General features: G+C 36.1%; 2 non-coding genes across 2 annotated transcripts; both read left to right on the forward strand.

Annotated features, from left to right (window-relative positions):
- The first annotated feature begins 497 nt into the window (after nucleotides 1–497).
- TRNAS-AGA (transfer RNA serine (anticodon AGA)) lies at nucleotides 498–579 on the forward strand. The gene has a single exon. It is a non-coding gene; the product is annotated as a tRNA-Ser (tRNA).
- A 16,182-nt stretch (nucleotides 580–16,761) lies between these two features.
- Nucleotides 16,762–16,843, forward strand: TRNAS-AGA (transfer RNA serine (anticodon AGA)). Its single transcript has one exon. It is a non-coding gene; the product is annotated as a tRNA-Ser (tRNA).
- The last annotated feature ends 9,342 nt before the right edge of the window (nucleotides 16,844–26,185 follow it).

Raw genomic sequence — 26,185 nt, forward strand, 5'->3', positions numbered from 1 at the left:
AATCCTCTAGACATAATGTATGTGACAATTACACCAAATTACATTATTTATTTCTCATACCTATTATTTATTATATGTTTAAATATTCACAAATTAATTCAGATTATCTTATTTCGCATTGGTATATTGATATTTCAATATTGTGTGTGATAAAAACCAAAATTCTGATTTGTTATCAGAAGTATTGTTTATACAAATGGATCCTCTAATCATTATAATTGGATAGGTCAACAAATAAAAAAAACTCTTTCTCAAAAGATTACAAAGTGTTTTAAAATTTAATAGTTCGTATAGAATGTTACATGTTCAAATCTCTTTTCCTTTAAGCACACCAAATTTCATAAGGAATGAAAATATTTAACTACTTATCTTGGGGTAAAAAATAAACCTAATACTTCATATTGTACTATTAATAAATTTGGATGAAATAGGTTCGTGTTTAAAATTTCTCAATACGAAAATGATGTATTCAAAACTGTAGCAATCTTAACACAAATGTGGACGTGCCGGAGTGGTTATCGGGCATGACTAGAAATCATGTGGGCTTTGCCCGCGCAGGTTCGAATCCTGCCGTTCACGAAATTTATTTTATTCTCCTTATTTTCACCAACTCATAGAATGAACCGGTAGAAATATATTTTTCATTCAATGACGATGCATTTTTAGTGTAACGGAATAGAATGATAATGCTAATTGTATTTATCATAAGTATAATAGTATAGATTTTATTGTTTACTAATATGTTAATATCGTATGACGATGCATTTTTAGTGTAACGGAATAGAATGATAATGCTAATTGTATTTATCATAAGTATAATAGTATAGATTTTATTGTTTACTAATATGTTAATATCGTATTTTTTCTTAACTGTAGGATCATGTATTTATAACTTTAGTTCCTTCAAGAGAGACGCATTCTTTGATCTCCTACATTTATTAGGCTTGACGTATTTAGTGGGAAAATGGGGTGAGTCATTCCTTAATTCTTGAGAGTGTTTCGATGATTCAGGAATCCTATTAACTTTCCCTAAATGTGTTTTACCACGTCACTGTTATGTTGTAATTGAGCTTGCTCAGGTTCTTTTGAGTACTAACTAGAATCTTAGTGGATTCTAACCTTAAAGGTTGAGGTCAGCTGATGGCGAATGGATTTGGAGTGTTACGAATATATGATTACATAGTCCCTCAAGCACAAGACATGTTGGGAAAAAGATAGTCCCTCTATCTTTTGATGTCCCTACTCTCCTCCAACTCATAGAATGAACCGGTAGAAATATATTTTTCATTCAATGACGATGCATTTTTAGTGTAACGGAATAGAAGGATAATGCTAATTGTATTTATCATAAGTATAATAGTGTAGGCATTGTCGGAAATGTATCCGACAAGATTTTGTTGTTTACTAATATGTTAATATCGTATTTTTTCTTAACTGTAGGATCATGTATTTATAGCCTTAGTTCCTTCAAGAGAGACGCATTCTTTGATCTCCTACATTTATTAGGCTTGACGTATTTAGTGGGAAAATGGGGTGAGTCATTCCTTAATTCTTGAGAGTGTTACGATGATTCAGGAATCCTATTAACTTTCCCTAAATGTGTTTTACCACGTCACTGTTATGTTGTAATTGAGCTTGCTCAGGTTCTTTTGAGTACTAACTAGAATCTTAGTGGATTCTAACCTTAAAGGTTGAGGTCAGCCGATGGCGAATGGATTTGGAGTGTTACGAATATATGATTACATAGTCCCTCAAGCACAAGACATGTTGGGACAAAGTGATTAGGGATAAGTTGTAGCTACCTTAGGTCTTTATAAACATATTGAGATTTTTATAGATACCAATGTTTTTATAAACACATAGGTTCATAGTCCCTCAAGCACAAGGTTTGGAAGGACAATGTGATTCAAGTGAGGTCGTGCAAATTCATAATCTCTTATCGGTGATGCTTGTAAAAGCGAGTCCTTTTGGCAAGGTCGATGAGGAAAAGTATCTTAAGTAAGGCGTCGAAGGGAGAGTTCCTAGGAAATGGCCTGGAAGGGTGAGTCCCTATGGTGGGTGACAGTTGAATCCTTCAGAGTGTGAGGTGCATTTAATGCTATGCAATGATGGAACTGCCTCAAGAAGGTCCAAGCAACGTATGTCATCAACGTGTTTGCATATTTATGATCAGGACCGTTCATGATGGGGTTGATTATACTCCATGATATCTCATTAGGATCAAGCGAAGATACCTTGTAGGGCGACAATGATACCCTATAGAACTTAAGAAAATATACCTCGTAGCACAACAAGGATATTATTTACCGTCGAAATTGGTAAACAAATGCTAGTCTTCCAAAGATCAAAAATACTTTGGTTACTCATAGGATCGACTAGATTAATCCTAGGACATGTGCTTTTGTTAATTTAAGTTTTGTGAAATATGAATATTTCGACAACGTTCTTGGTTCGAAGCGACATTCAAAGTTCGAAAGCAAATGCAGAAATATAAAGGGACAATGTACAAAAGGCTTCAAAGTAATGTTGCAAGAAAGATAAATGACGAAAAGGTAAATGATTTCATAAAATATAAAAATATGGTGATCATACGTACATTCTCTCAGCAACTCGTTTTCTCAATACACAAATACTTAGAGTCAAATTGTGATTTTTGTACAAGATGGAACACCACGATTCCTAAACAGTAAGACTCCTATTTATACTAATTCGAAATATCTGTAACAAACGGTCTCTTCTCCAAAAAGTGACACGTTTTCGTATGCATGCACTTCATTATCCATAGATTTCCACGCGTTTTCCTAAAGAATCATATAAGGGGAAAAAGCAGTTATGAGCCTTATTTGAATTCTCGCTCAATCGAACACAACTCCAATCGAAATACCCCTTGTCGAATTTCATTTTGAACTCAAAAAATATTTCTAAGTCCCAAACCAGCATTTCCCTCTACGCAAGGGGTTCCTTCGACTAAAGTTCCTCTTGTCGAAAGAATTATTTTCAAGTATTCTTTTCAGAATATTTCCCTTGGCCTTTCTAGTTCGTTTTAAATATTTCCTTAGCGTCGAAATTCCAGCTAACAAATTGTCCCCCAAATATGTCATTTTCGACTTAATGAAAAAAAAAGGCATTTTTGAGAATGTTTCAACGCAACAACATCTTTACTGCTATAACGTCATGGTTAGCATGACTACTTTTCCCAAAATGTCCCATCAAGGCATGCACATAATCCTCTTTAATTATTACACTCTTATTTCCTAGGAGATCGTGAGCCACGCCAACTATATTCACTCAAACACGTGTTCCACAATCAACATCAGCCATTAATGCTCGAAGTGAAACGTTTTCTTCTTCACTCTACTATAAATAACTCCTTTCAACTTATTTTATACTCTTTCACTCTTCTGAATTTCTCATACTGTAAAACAAGAAAAACCCTTCATCTCTCTCATCTCAAAATCCAGATTTTCTTTAACAAATCTCCATCAATGGCGTCAATAATAAAAAGCTCCAAAGACTCCAAGAAAGTCACTCCAGTCCACAAGATTCTTGGCCCAACGATAGTGGGAAACTAACAATATATCCCAGAACCTCCTCTTGAAGAGGAAAAACACCGTATTTACCAATCTCAGGTATTAATCCCCATTTCTATTTCTGGTATAAAACATGTAATTTTAGGTCCTTTACCAGATGTGAATGTTAATCCTGCAAAAACTCAAAGAATTTTTTTCAACATATCACCATAACAAACTCATAGCTGGTAAGAAGAAAGCTAGGGTTAATACTGAGGTTACAGAGAAACAAACCACGTCTTTGACTGAGCCTACACAAAACCCCATAAACCTAGACTATATGAACAACTTTAGAGTATTTCGCTCCTCCCCTTTGTTCAAAGATCCCAAAGACTACCTATCTTGGCCTGCCAAAGTAGAGAAAAAGAAAACCCAAGTCTGGAAATATATGGGAATCTTCAACATGATTCAACTGTCGAAAGTTGGACATGGATATAGTCAAGCTATGTTAATAGCTTCCTTATATTTTTGGGAAAGTACTCACAAATTTTTTCACCTTCCTTGTGGGATGATGACCCCAATACTCTTCGATGAAGCCGCAATCATCGATCTTCGACCAACAGGGGAAACCTACGACCCCAACTTCATGGTTGAAGATACTATTGGCTTCAATGGTAGTTGAGCCACTTTTACCAACTACATCGCAGATTATCACAAGAAAGACACTGAAGAAGTTTCTGATGCAGAGCATATTGCATTTCTTACACTCTGGCTATCCGAGTGTGTTTTCTGTTCAAAATCTCTCAAAGTGGCAAAGAAATATTTGCCAATGGCAAACCTATTGCATGCTGGGCTCAAACTTTGCCTTAGCCAGATGATCTTAGGTTGTCTCTAAGAATCCTTAGGAGAAGGCGTCAACACCCTTAAGAAGTTTCATCCTAGGTCGAATCTGCTACTTTGTGGCCCATACTGGTTACTTGAACTGTGGCTCAATGCCACTTTCGAAGCATTGTTGCCAACACGCAACCCCATAAATGGAGAAGCTGACGAGATAAAGAACGAGAGGGTCGAAGGAACACACCTCACCCAACTGACTCCCAATGACGAAGGGCTTAGCTTGCAGAAGACCTTCACTGGATACGTGATGATGTACGCCAAGCTTTACAACTTCACCTCTTCTATGACCCCCTTCTCCAACAGGATTCATGGGCCAAAGTGGTTCACTAGAAAACTCCCCCCTTCTTCGAAGGATCAGGAGGAAGAATCCCTGGCCATATGGGATGTGTTCCTTACGCCTAAACTGATCTTTATAAGACTCATACCGTCGAAGAACCAATTTGTTCTTCTCAGTTATCAACCAAACTTGGTCTCTTAACAGTTTGGTTTTAATCAGATATTACCTAAACCACTTTTCGCCAAGAAAAGTGATGTTATCCTCTACATCATGGTCCACTCTTAAGCTGAATGTATGGAAGAAATGGAGAAATACTCTGGCATCACACAATTTACCCCAGTCCCCATTAATCCATTCTTCTTTTATACTCAAGAATATAATACCTGGTGGAAAAATTATTACTCCACAAAGATGTTTGACGTGGCAACTTTTACTCAACATCTAACAAATGCGTTTTCTTCTGTGCAGGAAAAAACCAAGAAAGGTACTTCAACTCATATCAAGGAAATCCAAGCATTCCAAAAATACTTTGAAACTGTCTACAAACCGATGATCTTAGTCGAACAATCCGAGAAACATCAGTTACTTTGAGAGAAAAATTTATGAAAAAACTCTCTGATTTAAAATTGCCTTCGTATGTTAAACCGATATGAATTGGCTTTCAATCTTCACAAACCAAAATTCCCTCGACTACCATCTTATGATTTTAATGTGGCCTTTATCCCTCTGATTCCAGACTGGTTCGTCTGTGGGGATTTTGTGAAAATTCTTCGACAAGAGTCTCAAAAGCTGGCGAAATGGGTGGTTCTGACTAAGCATACTCTGGACAGTTTCAAAGGACACCTTCATATTGGCATATAAGATGTTTGCATAAAGTCTCCAATATATGAAGGTGTGGAATGGGAGGTTTTTCTACTTACTTTCTCTCCCAATAGTTTCTCGATTCCACTTTTTATTTGTGATAATTATTTTGGCTTATTTTTTCCTTTTCAGCCGTCAAAAGGAAACCAACACAAAAAGGTCCTGCAAAGAAAATCACTACAACAAAAGATGCAGTCGAAGAGGAAGAAGAAACACCCATGACAACAACAACAATAAATGTATACTTCATATATTTTTATCATTTCTCTTGATGCATTATCTTCGTATTTTAATATTTGAGATATTCATTTATTCGAAAACAACCAAGCACACCAAAAAAACGAAAATTCAAGGAACCCCAGGTCCCAGTCGTCGAATCAGATTATGGAAATATCTCTCCAAATACCTCCAAACAAGCCACGAAGAAAAAGAAAAAGGCGAAGACCTATGATGCCACTTCTCAACCAAAGACTGTTGTCACCAAGGTTCAAACCAAAAAACCTGTTATTCCAAAGGTGTTTGCTAAGACTACTCCTGAACGGCTTGAGAGTGATAACTCTAGCCTCGGAGCTGAAGGTCCTAAGGTAAAAGAACCTCACCTTACTCTTCTAAGTTATTTCATTCTTTTTCCTTTTGACTAATTACCATGGCTTAACTTCCTTTGTAGGGTAGTGCGGAAGGTATCAGGCAATCAAGCGCCAAACAAAATATTCCTGTGAGCAGTGATGGCCCTTCATACCATCCCACCAGCACTCCTTCATATCATCCTGTCAGCACTCCTTCATATCATCCCACATCTACTTAATATTCGACAAAGGTATCTATGGGGGGAGGTTAGCAAACCTGCTGAAGAACAACGGGAAGTTTTGCCACCGAAAACTACCATCCAACATTCACAAACCAGCGACTCTGATAGAGAAGAAGAAGAACCTCCCATCGTCGATGTCCAGGAAGACACGAGTATGCCAGAGGCGGAGGAAAATATCCAAGACATATCGAACGACACTTTGCCAGACATTCCTAACCAAGATAAAGATGTCTCAGAGGATGAGGAAGAACAAGACAAAGATTGCTCTATGTTCGACATCCCTCATGTTGATGACCAAAATGAAGAAAAAGAGGATATAACAGATGATGAGGAAAAACCAGGTGAAATGCCTGAGGCTATCCAAACTTCTAACGCTGCCAAAATATTGAAAGAACATTTGGTTGGTAATATTGCTTCCCTTTCTCCAGAAGAATATGAAGCATTAAAATGGAGCAAGCCAGCAGAATATTTGAAGGCTATCATAAGTGTCAGGGGTAGTTCGAATGATAAATGCTCTAGCTCCTCGACTGTGTCTGATAGTTGATCTATGAGCGAGTCTGTTGATGATCTGCTTAAAAAGATCAAAGAGAAAGTTTTCGATGTCGACCTGCTTCAAGTCTTAGAGAATGATCCTTCTGACTGTTTTGGGATCAAGGATCTTCTAAAGCGAGTCGATATCCTAACCGCCTCTCTAGAATTTGCAGACATCATCATGGAACTTGGGCTATTAATTGATCAAATCATTGCAGACCTCTATCGTGTCAAGGATGCTTCGACTAAGATTCAAAGAAAAATAGAAACTCAAGCAGCTGAATGGGAGGATGCCACTGAATCGACTACCACAATTGTTGAGTTGGAAACAAGTTCAGAACAAAACAAGAAAGAAATCAAAAACCGTGATAACGACATCGCTTTCTGGAAACAACAGATCAAGGACCTACAATCCAACATGAAGAAAGACAAAAAGCACAAAGAGGAGATTCTAAAGGTTGGCCGCGAGGAACTTGACAAAGAAATCCAGGTGGGGATACATCACGTTGAACGAGCCCAAACTATGGAGGAGGAGATTAACACTTCGGCCTCCATCAAGTCTGTATTTGAATGTCGCTTAGGGCTTTCGAAGTCGAAGTATGAGCACATGAAAACTGCTATTCCCTTTTAGTCATCTTGTTAGATTTGTTTGAACTTTTTTGCTTTGACTGTTGGCTTTATGGTGTAATGACTTTATCCATTTTTGGCATTCTTTAATGACTTAAGCTATTTTGGCCTTTTATCTTAGTTACCATTTTGGCTTTGATTATGCATATGAATTTTTTTGTTAATATTTTAACCTCCCGAAGTGCAGGCCTACATTTTTTTCAAATATTTCCTGTTTACTCTCAGGATTCTTCGATCCCCAGCTAGCTCCTCGATTTCATATGCACCATTTGGAAAGGGCCTTCACACTTTGGGGACCATTTACCCCATGCCTTATCTTTTTGATCCATAGGTAGAATAACTTTCCAAACTAAGTCTCCAGTCGAAAATGACTTGACCTTAACCTTTTTATTGTATGATTTTTTTACCCTCTTTTTCTGTCTTTCCAATAATCCAAGGCATTCAACCTTTATTCGTCTAAATCAACTAGTTCGTCTAACATCATGTTCCAATAGGCTTCAGATGGGATTTCGTTTTGCTTTTGAATTCTAATTGATTGGAGATAGATTTCGACTGGTAGCACTGCATCATACCCGTAAGTCAATCGAAAAGGCGTAACATTCATGGCCTCTTTATGAGAGGTTCAACAAACCCATAAAATCTGGTCCAATGTCTTCTTCCAATTCCTTGGCTTTTTCCCCATATCTTTATTTATCAATCCAATTACTACCTTATTTGCCGCTTCGAATTGACCATTTGCCTGAGCATAATATGGCGTAGATGTTAACAACTTGAACTTCACTTCCTTAATAAAGTCTTGAACCTTTCGGCCAGTAAAAACTGACCCTTGATCAGATGTGGTGGTCTCTGGGATCCCAAACCTATAAATTATGTGCCTTTGGATAAACTCGCTCACTACTTCTTAATCAACATTCACCAAAGGTATGGCCTCGATCCACTTAGTAAAGTAATAAATGCCCACTAAGATATATATTTGACTTTTAGAAGAGGTTGGTTCAATCTCTCCAAATAGATCCAACACCCAACCTCTGAAAGGCCAAGGCTTCACAATAGAGTGCAATTCGCTTACAGGAACGTGTTGGATACTTACATGTATCTTGAATTCCTGACATCCTTTAGCGAATTCGATACAATCTTTTAGCATAGTGTGCCAATACATCCATTGACGAAACAAAAGCCATTTCATCTTGTGGCCCACTTGATGTGCTCCAAATGTCTCACTATGGATATTAGAAAGATCTAAGTATGCCTCAGACTCACTAAGGCATTTGAGTAAGACTCCTTCAGGTGTTTTTTTTAATAATTCATTCCCCATAATGGTGTAACTCAGAGAATGATACTTAAACTTTCGGTCTGCAGATGTTGTTGGGTTTTCTAAGTACTCCACTATTGGTTTCCTCCAATCTTCATATGTCAAACTATCTATGGCCAATATTTCGAAGTTCTCTTCATATGCATAGCCTAACTTCGTTGCTTCTAAATATGTCAGAGACAATCTGGTCGACCTAACTCTCCCTCGGGCTTCGATTGCATCTTCCAACTTTTCTTTTGAAATTTTGTACCCGAAAGCAATTTGAGCCAAATCATTTGCCTTTTGGTTCTTAAGTCGAGGAATGTGTTTAATACTCATCATTTAGAACCTTCGTAATAGTCTATTTGCTATTACAAAGTACATTATTAGGTTTTCTTTGACACATTTGTATTCCTTTGTTATTTGCTTTATAACCAACGGGGAATCACCCTTTATTTCGACTCGGGTTGCCCCTAATTCCAACAAGATTTCAAGTCCGAATATCAAAGCCTCATATTCAACCTCATTGTTCAAGCAAAGACCTTCGATCTTACACTTGAATTTTGTTGGAATTTTATTAGGAGAAATAATCAAAACTCCAACACCCGTTCCATCTTTATGACTCAAACCATCAAAATATAATTTACAAGGCTCAATCTCTAGATATTTTTAGGGGCTTTCGACTATAGAATGGTCGACTATAAAGTCTGCAACCACCTGCCCCTTTATAGCCTTTAAAGGCATATAAATTAGGGAGTATTTAGTCAAAGCAAGTGCCCATTTTCCAATTCCACTGTGTAGAATTGGCTTAGATAGCATGTGCTTCAGAATATCAAAGTGAGACAAAACATACACATCAATAGGTTTTATATAATGCTTCAACTTTGTACAAGAGAAATACAGACATAAACATAACTTTTCGATCATGCTATATCTAGTTTTTGCATCCCTTAAGACTCGACTAAGGTAGTAAATGGCCTTTTCACACCATTTTCATCCTCTTGAGAAAGCATGCTCTCTAAAGTTACATTAGACGCAAAAATGTACAAGCTCATACTTTTATTCCTACATGGAGGCGATAAGATTGGAGGACGAATAAGATAGACTTGATCTTTTTGAAAGCTTCCTGCTGCGTTTGCCCTCATTCGAAACCTTCCTTTTTTAGTCGAAGTAGAGGAGAGAAGACTTGAGTCTTTCCACTTAAATTCAAGATGAACCTCCTTAATAAGTTGATCTTCCCTAGTAAAGAATGTAATTCCTTCTTTATTGATGGCGCTTTTGCTTCCATAATGGCCTTGGTCTTATTTTGGTTGATTTTGATTCCCTTTTTATGGACCACAAAGGCTAAAAAATCCCCCACCTGCACACAAAACATACATTTGAGAGGATTCATCTTTAGACCATAATCCCTTATCCTTTCGAATGATTATCTAAGATGCTCTATGTGACTTTTTCCTAAAACAGACTTGATAACTATATCATCTTGTAAATCTGCATGAATATTTCAGTAAAGTCATGGAAAATAGAATTTATTGCTCTTTGATAAGTTTCCCCAACATTTTTTAGACCAAAGGCCATCACCACCCATTCGTAGGTGCCTATGGCTCCGGGGCAACGAAATACCGTTTTTGGCACGTCTTCCTCAGCAATGAATATTTGATTATATCCGGAATATCCGTCGAGCATACTAAGATACTCATAGCCTGCAGTAGAATCGACAAGCATTTCTGCAACAGGGATTGGATACTCATCTTTTAGGGTTGCAACATTTAGGTCTCTGAAGTCAATGCAAACCCTCAGAGTCACATTATTCTTAATGACAGGGACTATGTTAGGAATTCATTTGACATACCTTGTTGTGCGGATGAAGTTGCATTCGAGGATCCTTTTGACCTCTTCCTTGATTTTTGATAAGACTTCCGGTGTAAATCTCCTTGGAGTTTGTTTGATTGGCTTCCTTCCAGGCTTGATGGATAGCTTTAGTTCGACCAACTCTCTACTCAATCCCGATATCTCATCGTAATCCCAAACAAAACAATCTTTGTACTCCTTGAGTAATTGGATAACTTCGAGTTTGAGCTTTGGTCCAAGATTAACACTTATATATGTTGGCCTCTTGATTCTTTAGCATGAAATACGACATCAGATTTATTGTCGCTCCGCCGTCCACTAGAATCTTACTTATTCCAATGTTCTCTACTTTACCCCTAATGAAGAGGGGTTTCAAATGGTTTATCATGGCTTCATGTTGCATTTCAAAAAAGTCATTCTGATCCTCGATGTAGCCATTGTTCATCACATAATAGCATACTGGCCTGTGTCTGGCCATTTCTACTTCAGTGGTGTCTTCAGGTTCTTCGACTTCCATCACCTGATCGTATTCCCTTGGTAACACCGAAACCACGTTACAAGTAATATCTAACGAAGGCTCTGAGTCAGTGTCGAAATTGTCCGTCAACATCTCATCCTCTTCCTTTGGATGTTCAAACTTATCCTCGGATTCCCCTTTTCAAGAAGGAAAAAATTTCCTTCCAACTGGTTTCTTTCCTTCGTATTTATCCTGCTTAAGAGGCATATTACTGCTAGACTCTGCGTTTATCCTCTTACTGGCTTCCTTTTCAACTTTCCTCCTTCTTTGATGCCTCCGTCATTGAGACCTTGACATGGGATTTTTACCCTTATAGTTCTCAGAATGATAGGCTAGCTGTTTTGATGCTTGGAAATCCTTACGGTAGGCTATCGAAGAGCCTTTTTCTACTTCGAAATTCTGCCATTTCTTTTGGCCCTGTTCTCCTCTCTCCTCAGGTCTTACCCACTTTCCTCTTGGGGCATCAACAGTTGGCTTAAAAGTGGCAAGCTTGTTGGCACGTAGACCTGACCCTCCTTGCTCTTGCCTTCGCGGGATCCCCTTCATGTCAAAGGTAAAGCGGTTATGGGTATCCCTTAAGTTCCTACTGTTGCTGGCTATTCAAGTTCTTTCAGTGTTTTCAGCCGCTTTATTGTCAAAGACAGAACTACACCTGGGGCACAACATTACTTCAGATCTCTTCCATTGGAAGCATTGGAGAAATTCGAGGAGGCTTTCGTCATTTTTGGGGCAGGCCACCTTGACATGTTCTTCATTTTGCTTGAGGCTTTTCTCCTTAACCTTCATTTCCGTCTCTTGGCTCACTTCGACCATGTTGATCTCCAGACTGGCACCATCAGTGATCTCTAGTTCTTCCAACTTGGCTCTAAGGCCTTAAGTGGCCTTGGTTAAGTTGGTTTTTTGCGTGAAACCTTCAGTGGTTTCGTTACTTGCGATTCTTTGACTCAAACCTTCAGTGTTTTCCTTGTTGAAGCCCTTAGTGGCTTCTTGTGTGAAACCCTCAGTGGTTTCGACCGTCATTGAATTTTTGTCACAGGCCTCAAATACCTTCACCATGTTGACAACAAATGGTTTAGTGTAGTGGGTATCTGCCACCTTTAATGGGTTAGAGTCAATCTTCATTTATTACTTTGTCTTGTCTCTGAACTTCAACCTCTCGGCCTTGATTGCGCTTTGCACAAGATCCCAGAAAAGAAAACATTGTGAAGACTTATGGCCCAAAAAGTTATGGTATTTGCAAAAACCTCTCTTCTTTCATTATTCTAAAGGAGGTATTTTAACGCCAGGAGGCACTATTATTTGGCCATCTTTGACTAGTAAGTCAAAAATTTCGTCACACTTAGTAACATCGAAGGTATGAGTTTTCTTAGGGAACTTATCGTTCTTTTCAGGTTCGACAGGATTTTTCCCATTTGAAGGTGCGAGGACCTTGCAAGAGTAAGACGATCCTTGTTTTAATTCAACGAGGTCAATCTCGCTCTCGTCGAAATTCAAAGGGTCACTATATGTTCCTTGATTATCTTCATCAAATTCGACATACGTTACTCTTTCTCTCCTGTTATTTTTATTTGCCCTGGCTTTTTCAGCCTTCAGGCGCTCTACCTGTCGAATTCTATCAGCCAACTGGGACATGTCCCTCAAGTATTAGGTTTCCAATTTCTTTGTGATGGAATAATCGAAACCACCAGCGGCCATTTCGACTAACTCGTGTTCAGACACTTGTGTAAAACACCTTACCTTTAACCATCAAAATCTATTAAGGTATTCGTCTATTGGCTCAGCGAATTTACGTTTAATGCTAGCTAATTCCTTTAGACTAATCTTCGACTGCCTCATGTAAAATTGTTCATGGAAAAATCTTTCCAGATGAGTCTAATCATGAATCGAACTCGTTGGTTGTGTCGTGAACCATGTAAAGGCATTCTTAGTGAATGAACCAGGGAAGTATTTTACTTTCAAATTCTCATTATTTGCAATGTCCCATACCTCAATTAGATACCTTGACACATGTTCGACAGTGGATTCACTAGTGTCCCCCAAAAATTTTGTGAATTTTGGGACTTTCCATATAGGGGCAATTTCGACTGCAGAATATACTCAGATAATGGTGATGTATAATTTGTCCTGCAAAGGCCAACATTTACCCCTTTTCGTGCCATAATCATTTTGACCATGGATGCTAAATTGTTATCCACTGCCATATCATCGCGTCGAACTTGACGTAAGACTTCGTCAGCGTCCTGATTGCTATTCACCACCACCACCCTTGGTTCCCTCTCCCTTAGAACCGGCTGTTCAAATCTGGGGGGTTCGATTCCAACCCCCGGATTTTCCATATCTATTTGAGGTTCATTTTTATGAGCTTGGATAATAGTAGGGTCCTCTTTGGGAATTACCCATTGGTTTTCTAATAATTGTTCCCTTCAAAGTTGTCGAAGGGCTTATGGAACCCCAAAAAAATCTGATATGTGCGTCATCTGCGCTGCCATTTGTTGGTTCGTTTTGGGTGGTGTTTTGTATCAAAGGATTGAATATCACTCCCAATTTGTTGGGAAAGTATATGGACCATTTCATGGTTACTCTCGTCCATTTGTTGCCTCAAAACTATTGCAGAGTTTGTAGTAAGATTGGACATTTGCTGGGTCAAAAACCCCATTCCTTGGGGTGGGTCGATTCGACCCATGTTATTAAGAGCAGATCTAGACCCTTGCACAGGCGAAAACATATTCGCCACTGGGTCAACGAATGTTGTGGTCGTATTATGTAAGTTTGTCATCATCGAAGTTGGCATGCCATATGGCTGTTCTCGACCATTTAAAGGCATTGTGAATCCAGTCACATAGTGTATGAATGTGCTAGACCCTACTGGATGAGGGGTTGTGTGTTGACCATGTGTCCTCACAGGAGATAAAATTGGTTTACTGTGGCCATTCGACGATGTGGCCGTCGTACTCTTTGTGGATGGAATTGCTTTGGACGCAGATACTGCGGCCGTAGTTTTCCATTATTACTTGGTGGATTCGCCATTTCTCTCACGTATTTCCTTCTCATTATTGCTTCATTATCAGTGGTTATTTTACCACTCCTTAATCTCATGCAATGAAGATAAAGGAAATAAAAGAACTTATGAATATTTTAAAAGAATTTAACAGTATCACTGGTCCCACTGGGCGTGCCAATTTATTCATCGTCGAAATTGGTAAACAAACGCTAGTCTTCAAAAGATCAAAAATACTTTGGTTACTCACAGGATCGACTAGATTGATCCTAAGACATGTATTTTTGTTAATTTAAGTTTTGTGAAATATGAATATTTCGACAATGTTCTTGGTTCGAAGCGACATTCAAAGTTCAAAAGTGAATGCAGAAATATAAATGGACAATGTACAAAAGACTTCAAAGTAATGTTGCAATAAAGGTAAATGACGAAAAGGTAAATGATTTCATAAAATATAAAAATATGGTGATCATACGTACATTCTCTCAACAACTCGTTTTCTCAATATGCAGATACTTAGAGTCAATTTGTGAGTTTTGTACAAGATGGAACACCACAAATCCTAAACATTAAGAATCCTATTTATACTAATTCGAAATAACTGTAACAAACGGTTTCTTCTCCAAAAAATGATACGTTTTCGTCTGCATGCACTTTATTATCCATAGCTTTCCACACGTGTTCCTAAAGAATCAGATAAGGCCAAAAAGTAGTTATGAGCCTTATTTGAATTCTCGCTCCATCGAACACAACTCCAATCGAAATACCCCTGGTCGAATTACAGTTTAAACTAAAAAAATATTTCTAAGTCCCAAACCAGCATTTCCCTCTACGCAAGGGGTTCCTTCGACTAAAGTTCCTCTTGTCGAAAGAATTATTTTCAAGTATTTTTTTTCAGAATATTTCCCTCGGCCTTTCTAGTTCGTATCAAATATTTCCTTAGCGTCGAAATTACAGCTAACAGATATCCGATAGGGCTCAAGTGAAGATACCCCATAGGGCTCAATCAAAGATATTGATAGGGTAGCAATGATACCCAATAGGGCTCAAGCGAAGATATCTCGTAGGATGCAAGTGAAGATACCCCTTAGGGTGGCAATGATACCCTGTAAGCCGAAAATGATACCTCGTATGATCAAGCAAAGATATGTCGTAGGGTGGCAATGATATCATGTAGGACTCAAACAAATATACCTCATAGGTGCAACACGTTATCCTCGAAATGAAAGAATTTAGTATTCCTTTGATTTGGGCACTAATGCATCTTTATGATCAGAATTTGTGTTGACACCGTTACTATCCACATCTATTTGAGATCTTATATTCTTATCAGTGGGGTGGACTATCGTTTGAACCACTAATCTGAAGAACTCAAATATTTTCTTTGAAGGAATCCATGTTGTATACTGATATGTTTTTTAATGGACTCGTATCTGCTCATTGAAGCCTTAATTTAGACATTAATGCATCATCAAAACCTTTAGCGCCGGTTCATTATTGAAACATAATAGAAAAAATTTCACTAACCTGTTTTCATTGTCGGAAGAAGCTATGACTTGATAATTTTTTTGTGAAAGGCCAAAAGGAAAGAAAAAGCAAACAACAAGGCGACAAACAACAACCTGCTATAGTAAATTATGAAGATTTTGGATGAACTGTTTTAGAATTTTCCTATTGACTCCCCAATATGACTTGATAATTACTTGATAACAAAATGCCAACTACCTTCATCCGAAATATTAGAAGAATCACATTACAAATGTCACGTGAAGATTGCATATTGCATAGTTCATTGAATTTTAAACAATAGAGAAGTATTGACAAAAATCAGAACCAACAAGGCACATCGATAGCAAATTTCTATTGAATCATGTTATTCCATATTCCAAAAAACTAATGATAATTTAGTTTCAAAGCCACAACATGTGATCAAGCTTTTAGGGGATGCAGTCATGACCATTGCACTTAGACCTATTCAAAATAACTTTAGTTTCTTAATACAAGTTATTTTGTTTCCAACACCATACTAACTAGAAAACCACTAAGCACCCAATGGTTTGAATTTAAGGTACACAAAACGCATGCAATTACTTATTGATTCAGCCATCAAAATAAACAATTATTGAGCACTTTGTTATGGCTTTCTATAATGATTGTCAAAGTTAAGAGCCATAAATTGTGAGTGTTATTTACTTGAACCATTATGAATACCACAACGAATACTCCTTGCTGCATTTTACTATTTATTTGTATACAACAACATAGTCGCAAATGCCACTTAACTAGTTGTCACATAATTTATAAAATTTGCTTCATTCCACTATTAATGAAAAAATAAGGTCTAAAAGAAAAACAACATACCATAGTGCAGTATGAACAACTTAAATACTCCTAAGACAGAAACTCTATAGATTTCAGCAAGAGAGAAGAAAGGAATCAAATAAGAGGCGATGCCGGAGAGAGCATTTACTGCATTGAAGTTCCAATTCTTTTTCTCATGGATTAAAGAAATTACATCTTTCTAGAGAAAATTAATCAGTGAAAACAGATTATATAAAAGTAATAATAGATAGTTAAATGAATTTGACACAAATGTGGACGTGCCGGAGTGGTTATCGGGCATGACTAGAAATCATGTGGGCTTTGCCCGCGCAGGTTCGAATCCTGCCGTCCACGATTTTTATTTTCATTATTCGCTTCTTCATCCTTTATTTTCGTGCACGTTAACTGTTCGACAAAATGCCCCAAAGAAATGAAATTTCGTGGAACACCTCATAATAGCGTGTTATAGCCGTGCTAAATTGTGCTGTGAAGCTAATGAACTTTTTAATGGTATTGGTTCTCTCGAATTGTGCTCAGCTATGGGATAATGGGAGCTAGAACAAGGGAGGTTTGTTCATGATTACATTGTTGAGATTGCAAAGCAAACAGCTCAGCAAGTAATGGAGATAAAGTCTGGTGCTGTTTATTCTGTCATGGCTAATCTTTATGCTATGTTAACACACATCTTACATTAATGGGATGATTGAGTTAAGACTAGGAGATTACTGGCTTTAGTTTAATTAGACTCAACTAACATTAACAAAATGCAAGATGATTATTTCAGTTTATTTATTATATCAGTTTTTATTGTCCTTTGGTTTGAAATTTAAACTAGCAAAACAAATACTTTATATGCTCGGCCACTCTAAATCATTATAAAAAAAATGATACAAATAATATATACACACATAAAATTTTAATTTTATAATTTTATGCATCTCTCTTAAAATAAAGAAAACTTTGAAATGACCCCCTCTTATCCATACGTGACTCTGTCATTGATTTCTAACGCTTCTGAACTCTCTCAGTTATGATTTTTTGAACACATGCTTTCAAGGAAAATTAGATAATCTCATTTGTTCGATAAATCATGCGTCACAAATAATGTCAGTTACTTTTATTATTAATTACTTAAAAAAACACATTAGTCTCAAATCTAGTGCGTTCTCTTCTCCTATTTTATTTCTCAACTAATAATAAAATCGCACAAATTTTTGTTTGAACTTTTATTACGATTTGTCAATTTTATGTTAGAAAATTTTATATTTAAGATCTTGATATCATAATTTTTACGATAATCTAATTTCTATGAAAAACAATAAAAACGTACTCGGATTCATGACGTGAATTCTTGTTCAGTTTTTTATTTTTGATCTGAATTGCTCTCTTCTCTCTTCCTTCTTTCTTTTATGTTTATCTTTGACGATTAAGATATTGTATTATTTTATTTGTGAAAAATCATAAAAAGAGAAAAAATTATTGTTGCTTTTCTAATGCATATTTATAAACTACAACATAATAGCATATACATTTATAGATGTTAATTTGTCATGAACCTAACTTCAACATAATAGCATATAGCCTAGAATCTGTGTGTGCATTTATAAAAATATTTGTAATTTATTTTTGTTTATAAAAATAATTGTATCAACCCTAAATTTTTTCTCGTTTATAAAAATATTTATAACGTATTCTTATTTTTAAAAATAATTGTATCAACAATAAATTTTTTTCCCGTTTATAAATCTATTAGTAATTTATTCTCGTTTATAAATATAAATGTATCAACAATAGACTTTTTCATATTTATAAAATTATTTATAATTTATTCTCGTTTATAAAATTAATAGTATCAACAATAGATTCTTCCCGTTTATAAAAATATTTGTAACTTATTCCTGTTTATAAAAATAGTTGTGTCAATAATAGACTTTTTCTAAAAAAAATTGTATCAACAATAGAATTTTTCCCGTTTATAAAAACATTTGTAATTTATTCTCGTTTATAAAAATAATTCGACTTTTCCCATTTATAAAAATATTTGTAACTTATTCCTTTTTATAAATGTAATTGTATCAACAATAGAGTTCTCTCATTAATAAAAATATTTCTAACTTATTTCCGTTTATAAAAAATAATTTTATCAACAATATAATTTTTCTCGTGTATAGAAATATTTGTAACTTATTCCTGTTGAAGGGCGTGAACTAAAGTTTGATATGTAGTTGGAGTTGGGTGACTCAAATCTAAACAAATATGTCAAAGTCCTATATTTATTTGTATATAAATAATATCATGCGTGTAATCCTTATATTGTCATGAGCTTTTAACATAGAAATTCATTATATATAATAACCATTAGAACATACATTATGCCAGAACTTTCGGTGCTAGTGATTCTTCATTGTTAAGCGTTTAAGAATGGTCTACAATGTAATAATATTGTTGTGAAAAACGATGTCGGAGTAATAAAATATAATCGATTTCTTGATTGGCAAGAAATCCACAAGGGTAGAAAAGATGAAAGAAAGAAGAACACAATGAAATTGGTTATAAACGGTTATTCTTTACTTTCTTTTAGCAACAAGATTACAAGTGTTACAGAGTAGCAAATAATCTCTCTCACCCTAATTGGGATTTACGATATACAATGATGAGACACTAGTATGTAATTTATAAGAAAATTAACACATTAAACTAATGGCCTTTTACACACATATCCAGTACACGAGCTAACTAAGAGAACAAGCTAACTTAAATAATTGTGCATAACAAATAGGCCCAATTTGAAATGTTAATAATCCTAGCATATTTCGACTATAGCATGTGAACAAACTTAGACGGCATGCTAAGCTCTTGTCGAATTGTCGAACCAAGAAGTTATCCTTCAATCATACTAGAGTTCGATCCAATATCTCACAGATCTCCACCTTGGAACAAACTCTATAACATCAAGGAAACAAACTAGCTTTCTTCATGCAACTTTATCAACTGCATACAATGGAAAAACTTGCAACTTGGTAATGTCTTGGTGATCATATCAACAACATTGTGATATGTCAAAACCTTTAGAACTTGGACATCTCCATGCTCGATTACCCCTTTGACGAAATGTAGCCTCACATCGATGTGCTTGGTTCGCTCATGATAGGATGAATTCTTCGAAAGGTGTATAACACATTGACTATCACATTTAACAGTGATAAGTCGACCTTGAAGTTTAAGCTCTTTAGCAAAACCTTCAAACCACAAAGCTTCTTTCGCAACTTCAGTGAGGGCGGTATATTCTGTTTCAGTGCTTGATAAGGCATCAACCTTCTGAAGTGTTGCTTTCCAACTAATTATTGTTCCAAATATTGTGAACACACATCCATAAATAGATTTTTTGGAATCCATACAACCTGCATAATCAGAGTCAACATACCCTTCGATTTCTACTTTACTATTTTCACCATATGCTCCACCATAAATCAGGACTCTATTCAGAGACTCATTTATGTATATTAGAATCCACTTCAATGCTTGCTAGTGGGCCTTTCTAGGATTCGTCATGTACCTGCTTACAAGACTTACTACATATGATATGTCGGGTCTAGTACAAACCATAACATACATCAAATAACCTCCTATATTAGCATATGGGATGTTATTCATATAAGCTCATATGACCTCAGTATTTGGACACTGATATGTACTTAGATTGAATTAAGGGTTTGTCAGAGTCACAATAGGCTTTGAATTTGACATATCAAACTTGTCCAGAATCTTTTGTAGGTATGTCTCTTGAGATAAGCATAATTTCGACTGCTTTCTGTCTCTTAGGATGTCAATCCCAAGAGTCCTGGATGTAACTCCCAGATCCTTCATATCGAACTCCTTATTGAGTCTAACCTTCACCTTCATTACATCATCGACATTGTTGCTTGCTATGAGAACATCATCCAAATAAAGTAACAAAATAATAAATGAATTTCCATGTCGAAATTAGAAGTAAACACAATGGTCGATCTGACTTCTAACGAAACCTATGTGTGCCATGAACTTGTCGAATCTCCTATTCCACAGTCGAGGAGATTGTTTCAGTCCATATAAAGATCTATTCAATTTGCGCACATAATCTTCCTTTCCTTTTTCTTCATACCCTCCAGGTTTCCTCATCAGGATTGTTTCATCTAGATCTTCATACAAGAAAGTATTTTTCACATCCATTTGTTCCAATTCTAAGTCAAACTGTGCCATCATGGCAAGTAACATTTGAATGGGCTCGTGCTTCATAACAGGAGAGAACACATCATTGAAGTCGACACCTTCTTTTTGAGTGAAACCCCTTGCGGCCAATCTTATCTTGTATCTCTTCCACGTCACTCCTTCGATTCCTTCCTTAACTTTGAAAATTCACTTACAACTGACTAACCTGGCTCTAGTAGGTTTCTTGATCACTTCCTAAGTGTGGTTATCATGAAGAGACTTCATCTCATCATCCATGGCCTTCAGCAATTCAGTCTCATTTTGAGTCCTCATAACTTCCTTATAGTCTCTAGGTTCTTCATTTAGAACCTCACTTGCAGAGATTAAGGCATAAGCTATGAGATAAGCGTACCCAAGTCTTTGAGGTGGCTTAATGACTCTTCTCGGCCTATCTCTTTCCAACAAATAGTTCTAGCTCTTCTTCAAATATCTTTGCACTTTGATTAACGTCATCAATTTTCTTGAAAGACATCTCAACTTCATTGAAAACTACATATCGATTGGTGATACACCTCTTGTGACTTGGCTATGGGTACCATAACCTATAAGCTTTGACTCTTGTAGGGTATCTCATGAACATGCATCTCAGAGCTCTAGGTTCGACTTTGTCTTACCTAATGTGAGCATAGGCTATGTGAAGCTACACAAAAAATACCCGTGCGCATCGCACGCTCGAAAATCGCCATCAAACTTTATTTATTCCCGAAGTAAAGGGAAAACATCGATAAAACCCAGGGGAAAATAAAATGGGTAAGGAAGTCGGTTATGCAGGGGAAATGTATTAGCATCCCTCATATTCTTTGTACTCAACGAGAACCATTTTGATTTTTCTTTGCTTGAATGGGTGTTATTATCTAAAGATTACTTGCAAAAGGATCATAATAAAAGGTTTAATAATTAGGGTGCTCGCTGAGTATTGAGACCCTCATAGCGCAATAAGAAATTCAGAGCTCCGTAGTTTGTGGAACTAATGGTGGGATATGAAAGAAGAAAGTGATTAAGGTATGGTTTGAACCAAAGGATAATGTTGTTTGAATCCATAGGGTAAATATATATGAACCAAATAGGAAATAGGACATGAACCAATATATGGTGTGGCAAAAAATAAAGGGTTTTGCTAAACACGAGGACTTTCAGGGCAGGTAAAACAAAAGAAAAGAGTTTGCCAAGGCAAACAAAAAGAAAGGTTTGTCTAAATAACTAGGACTAACAAGAAAAACAAAAAGTCTCTTGGTTCGGAGGTAGGTATTTAACCATATTGGTAATTAACCCAAAGGTATGTATGGAATCCAAAGAAAGATTGTATTTGGTCCAAATAGAAAGTATATCATTGAGGTGAATGATTTGAAGATATTGAATGATGGATGATGAAATATATGGATGGTGCCCTAAGGCAAAATAATATATTTGATTAATTATTTATAATTATGAAAACTTTTGGAGAGTTTAATCGTTGGTACTTAGAGGAAGACATGCGTCTAACCACCGGATAAGTACGGCCGACAACTAGAATACTTGAGAGTTGAGAGGACAATTGCATCTTAACCACTCTTTTTCACTCTCAGAGCACCGGATTAGAGTCATTTTATTATTAAGTGTTTTTAATGGATGTCAAGTATTGGGCCACAAGCTAGGTACAACCGACAACCTAAGTACTTGAGAATATTATGCACAAGTACGTACACCCTATATTTTTCATCCAATTTATTGTGAAAGTGCTTTGATGATTAGAAATGATCAAGGTATGAGAATAGAATAAACGAGAGATAGAACTGGATGATATAAAAGTGAAATGGAAATGGAAATGGATGAGATACTTGACGTTGGATCAAGTACTCGCGTTGTTTTTTATTGTATTTGATTTTAAAAAGCACTTGACATTGAATCAAGTGTGTTTTTATTCTTTTGAAAAGTTCTTTTTATCATTTTGATTTTTATCTTATTTAATAACATGCTAAGTAAACAACAAAGAAAATAAAATCCTAAGTTATTACATGCTCATGGGAATGGGGGATATATTACCCACAAGTCCACAATGGAGGGATGAACCATCATACACCATACAAGGAATGGGAATAAAGGACTCATACAAACATATAATGGTATCATGCACTAAACAATCAAGTGGCAATGGTACCCTAGTAAGTTCACAATTATGATCATGTACCACGCGTCAAAATACAGTTGAATGGATATAAATGGTATGCTAATTCTAAAGACTTCAAATCAAAGACTAAAGTCTACACCTAAACATGCATCAAAGTGAACAACAAGGTCTAACAAGAAAATATAAAGATCACAAATTCTTTAATCAAAAAGTGGCTAAAAACAATTAAGGATCATATTGAATTATTGACCAAAACTTAACGAAAAATCAACATACAATGAATGGTTAAAGTCATAATGAACCATTGTCTTTAAAAATGAATTAATGATCTAAAACTAATTAGAATCTAATTATGTTCTAAAGCATTAAGCCATTTATTTTCAAAGCAATTCAAAGTGATTAACAAAAATCTAATTAAAATTCTAATTATTTAATCATGTATATTTTTTTTAAGCATTCATGTGACAACACTGGAGCTAGCGGAAATATACTCGAACGCATCACACACTCGAACATACAACAAATCCACCATCGAACTTTATTTATTCCCGAAGGAAAGGGAAAATATCGATAAAACCTAGGGAAAGAGATAATTTGGTAAGGAAGTCGGTTATGCAAGGGGAAGGTATTAACACCCCTAACATCTGTTGTACTCAATGGGAACCATTTTGATTGTTCTTGCTCTAATGGTGTTATCTAAAGGTTACTCGCGAAAGAAAGAAGGAAAAAGAAAAGAGAATAGATAAAGTGCTCGGTGAGGATTGAGGCCCTCATGCCTATGTATCCTTGTAGTGCAATAAGGAATTCAGATCTTTGTAGTTCATGGAACTAATGGTGGGAGGTGAAAAGAAGAGTGATAAAGGTATGGTCTGAATCAAAGGATAGTGTGATTTGAACTCCAATAAGGAATGAAAACTGAACCCAAGAGTAAAACTGGCGTTGACCAATATGGGGGTAGCCAGAAGCGTCTCCCGATATATGGTATAGCCGAAAATAAAGAGAATTAAGTGTTTGTGTACGAGGCAAACAACTCTTGGTTCACAAGAAGACACAAGATGGGGCTCAAAGATAAAATATATTTGGTTCAAAGATAACAGTATATCACATGAAGTGAATGAAGGTAGAATATGAATGCATCATGGAGATGAATGAAATGATAGAAAAATAACCAAAGTCCAAGAAATGAAGGGTTTGGTATAAGTGACTGAGAATATGATTTGAAACCAAAGGTAAGGGTATATTGGAATCCATAAAGGGGATGCCATTTGTACCATAGAGGGAAACAAGCTTATTCGCCAAAAAGAAGGAATAAAATGTTTGTGTACGGGACAAACAACTCTAGGTACAAATGCAGACTGCCGTTATATTGTCCTACAAGGGTATATATGGAATTCCAAAGAAAACTGTAATTGGTTTCAAAGAAACGGTATGTCACTGGAGTGAATAGTTTATGATTGAAGGTAGATGGTGGTTCATGAAAGATATGGATGGTGCCCTAAGGCAGAAGAAGGAATAATTAGGAATGTGCTCGCCAAAGATTCGCATCCTCGTGCCTACGTATTCTCATTGTGCAATGAGAAAGTCAGAGCATTTGTAGTTCGTGGAATCGCGAAAGTAAAGGAGGGAGATTGAAAGTGATGAAAAGTATAAGTTGCACCAAAAGACAATGGTGGAATGAGAACCCATAAAGGTGAATGATCTTTGAACTAAAGAGTAAACAAGTGTTTTAGCAAAAAAAGAAGGAATAAAATGTTTGTGTATGAGACAAATAACTCTTGGTTCACAAGGTGGACTGCCGCTATATCATCCTAAAAGGGTATGTACGGGGCCCACAAGAAAGTATTGTTTGGTACAAGGAACAATATATCATTGTAGGGAACAAACAATTTAAAATTAAAGAAGAATGGTATATTGGATCCATGAAGGAATAATCTCTGAACCAAAGAGTAAACAGGCGTCTTAGCCAAAAAAGAAGGAATAAAGTGTTTGTTTACGAGACAAACAACTCTTGGTTCACAAGGTGGATTGGCGCTATATCGTCTTAAAAGGGTTTGCATGGAGTCTAAGGAAAAACGTATTTGATCTTAAAAAGATGGTATTGATTGATGAAAGGAGAAATAACTGAGGTAGAAATAAATATGGTAGCTCGTGGAGAATATGAATCCTCGTGCCTACGTATTCTCGCCGTGCAATGAGAAAGTCAGAGCTTTCGTAGTTCAACCCACTACGACTGACAACAAGAGATTAATGAGGCAAGAGGTAATGATGATTATGGAAAGGACTTGACAGTCATTGAATATGAACCATACTAAAGTCTATGAGTAAAGGTGATACGGTGAGGAATTGGGTCATTCGTCCCGTACCCAAAGATATTCATAATAAGTTAATAAAATTATCCACTCTCATTCATTCTTTACTACTTAAGGCCCGTGGCATGTGATTCTCATCATAACTTTCAAGTCATTGAAGAAGAATCCTTAATGCTCTTTGTGATGACGAAGACCTCTGATTGTTGCATTATTGCTTTGAAGGGAGAGACTTGACAATCATATGATTTGAATTGTGCTAAAGTCTATGAATAGAGGTGAATACGATTAGCAACTGTGTCATTCGTCCCGTACCCAAAGACATTTAGAATGACTTAATAGAATTCTCCACTCTCATTCATTCTCTATTTCTTAAGGCTCGTGTTACATAATTTTAATCTTGATTGACAAGCTCTTGAAGAAATCCCTTTGATATGATTTGTATAATCCACTTCCTGATTTGACTAGGATGCCTTGCATGAAGGTCTGGACTTGAGGCCTTGATATCCAAAGCTTACAGAAAGAGTCTTATCAAATGATCAAGAGAATTTTGATCACTTGAATAGAATGTAGGATTATACATGATCAAAGGATTTAGTTAATCAAAATTTCTTTTGATCAACTTGAATCAACGGTTTGAATTAATTTCAAAATATATGGTTAACCTAATCTAAAGGTTAAAACTATGTACAAGTTATTCCTAAGGGATCATACAAAGGTTAAAGTTAAATTAATCAAATATATCAACTACCAAGTATCACATGAAAAACAACTTGATTAAAATGATCCATTAAACTAAATCAAAACCCTAATCTAAGGGAGCGTGAAACTCAAAATCTAAAACCCTAGATTATAAGGTTAATTTGCACCAATCAATTAGGATATTATTTCTAACAAAATAAAACTAATTAAACTAACTAATACTAATTATCTCTAATTATAACCTAATAAAACTTAAAATTCCGAATTAGTTATACCTAAAAATAAATTAATTAGTTCTAACAATTCCTAATATCTCAATTAATTCTAAATCAA

The sequence above is a fragment of the Lathyrus oleraceus genome, chromosome 7, assembly GCF_024323335.1.
Source record: "Lathyrus oleraceus cultivar Zhongwan6 chromosome 7, CAAS_Psat_ZW6_1.0, whole genome shotgun sequence".
Classification (NCBI taxonomy): domain Eukaryota; kingdom Viridiplantae; phylum Streptophyta; class Magnoliopsida; order Fabales; family Fabaceae; genus Lathyrus; species Lathyrus oleraceus.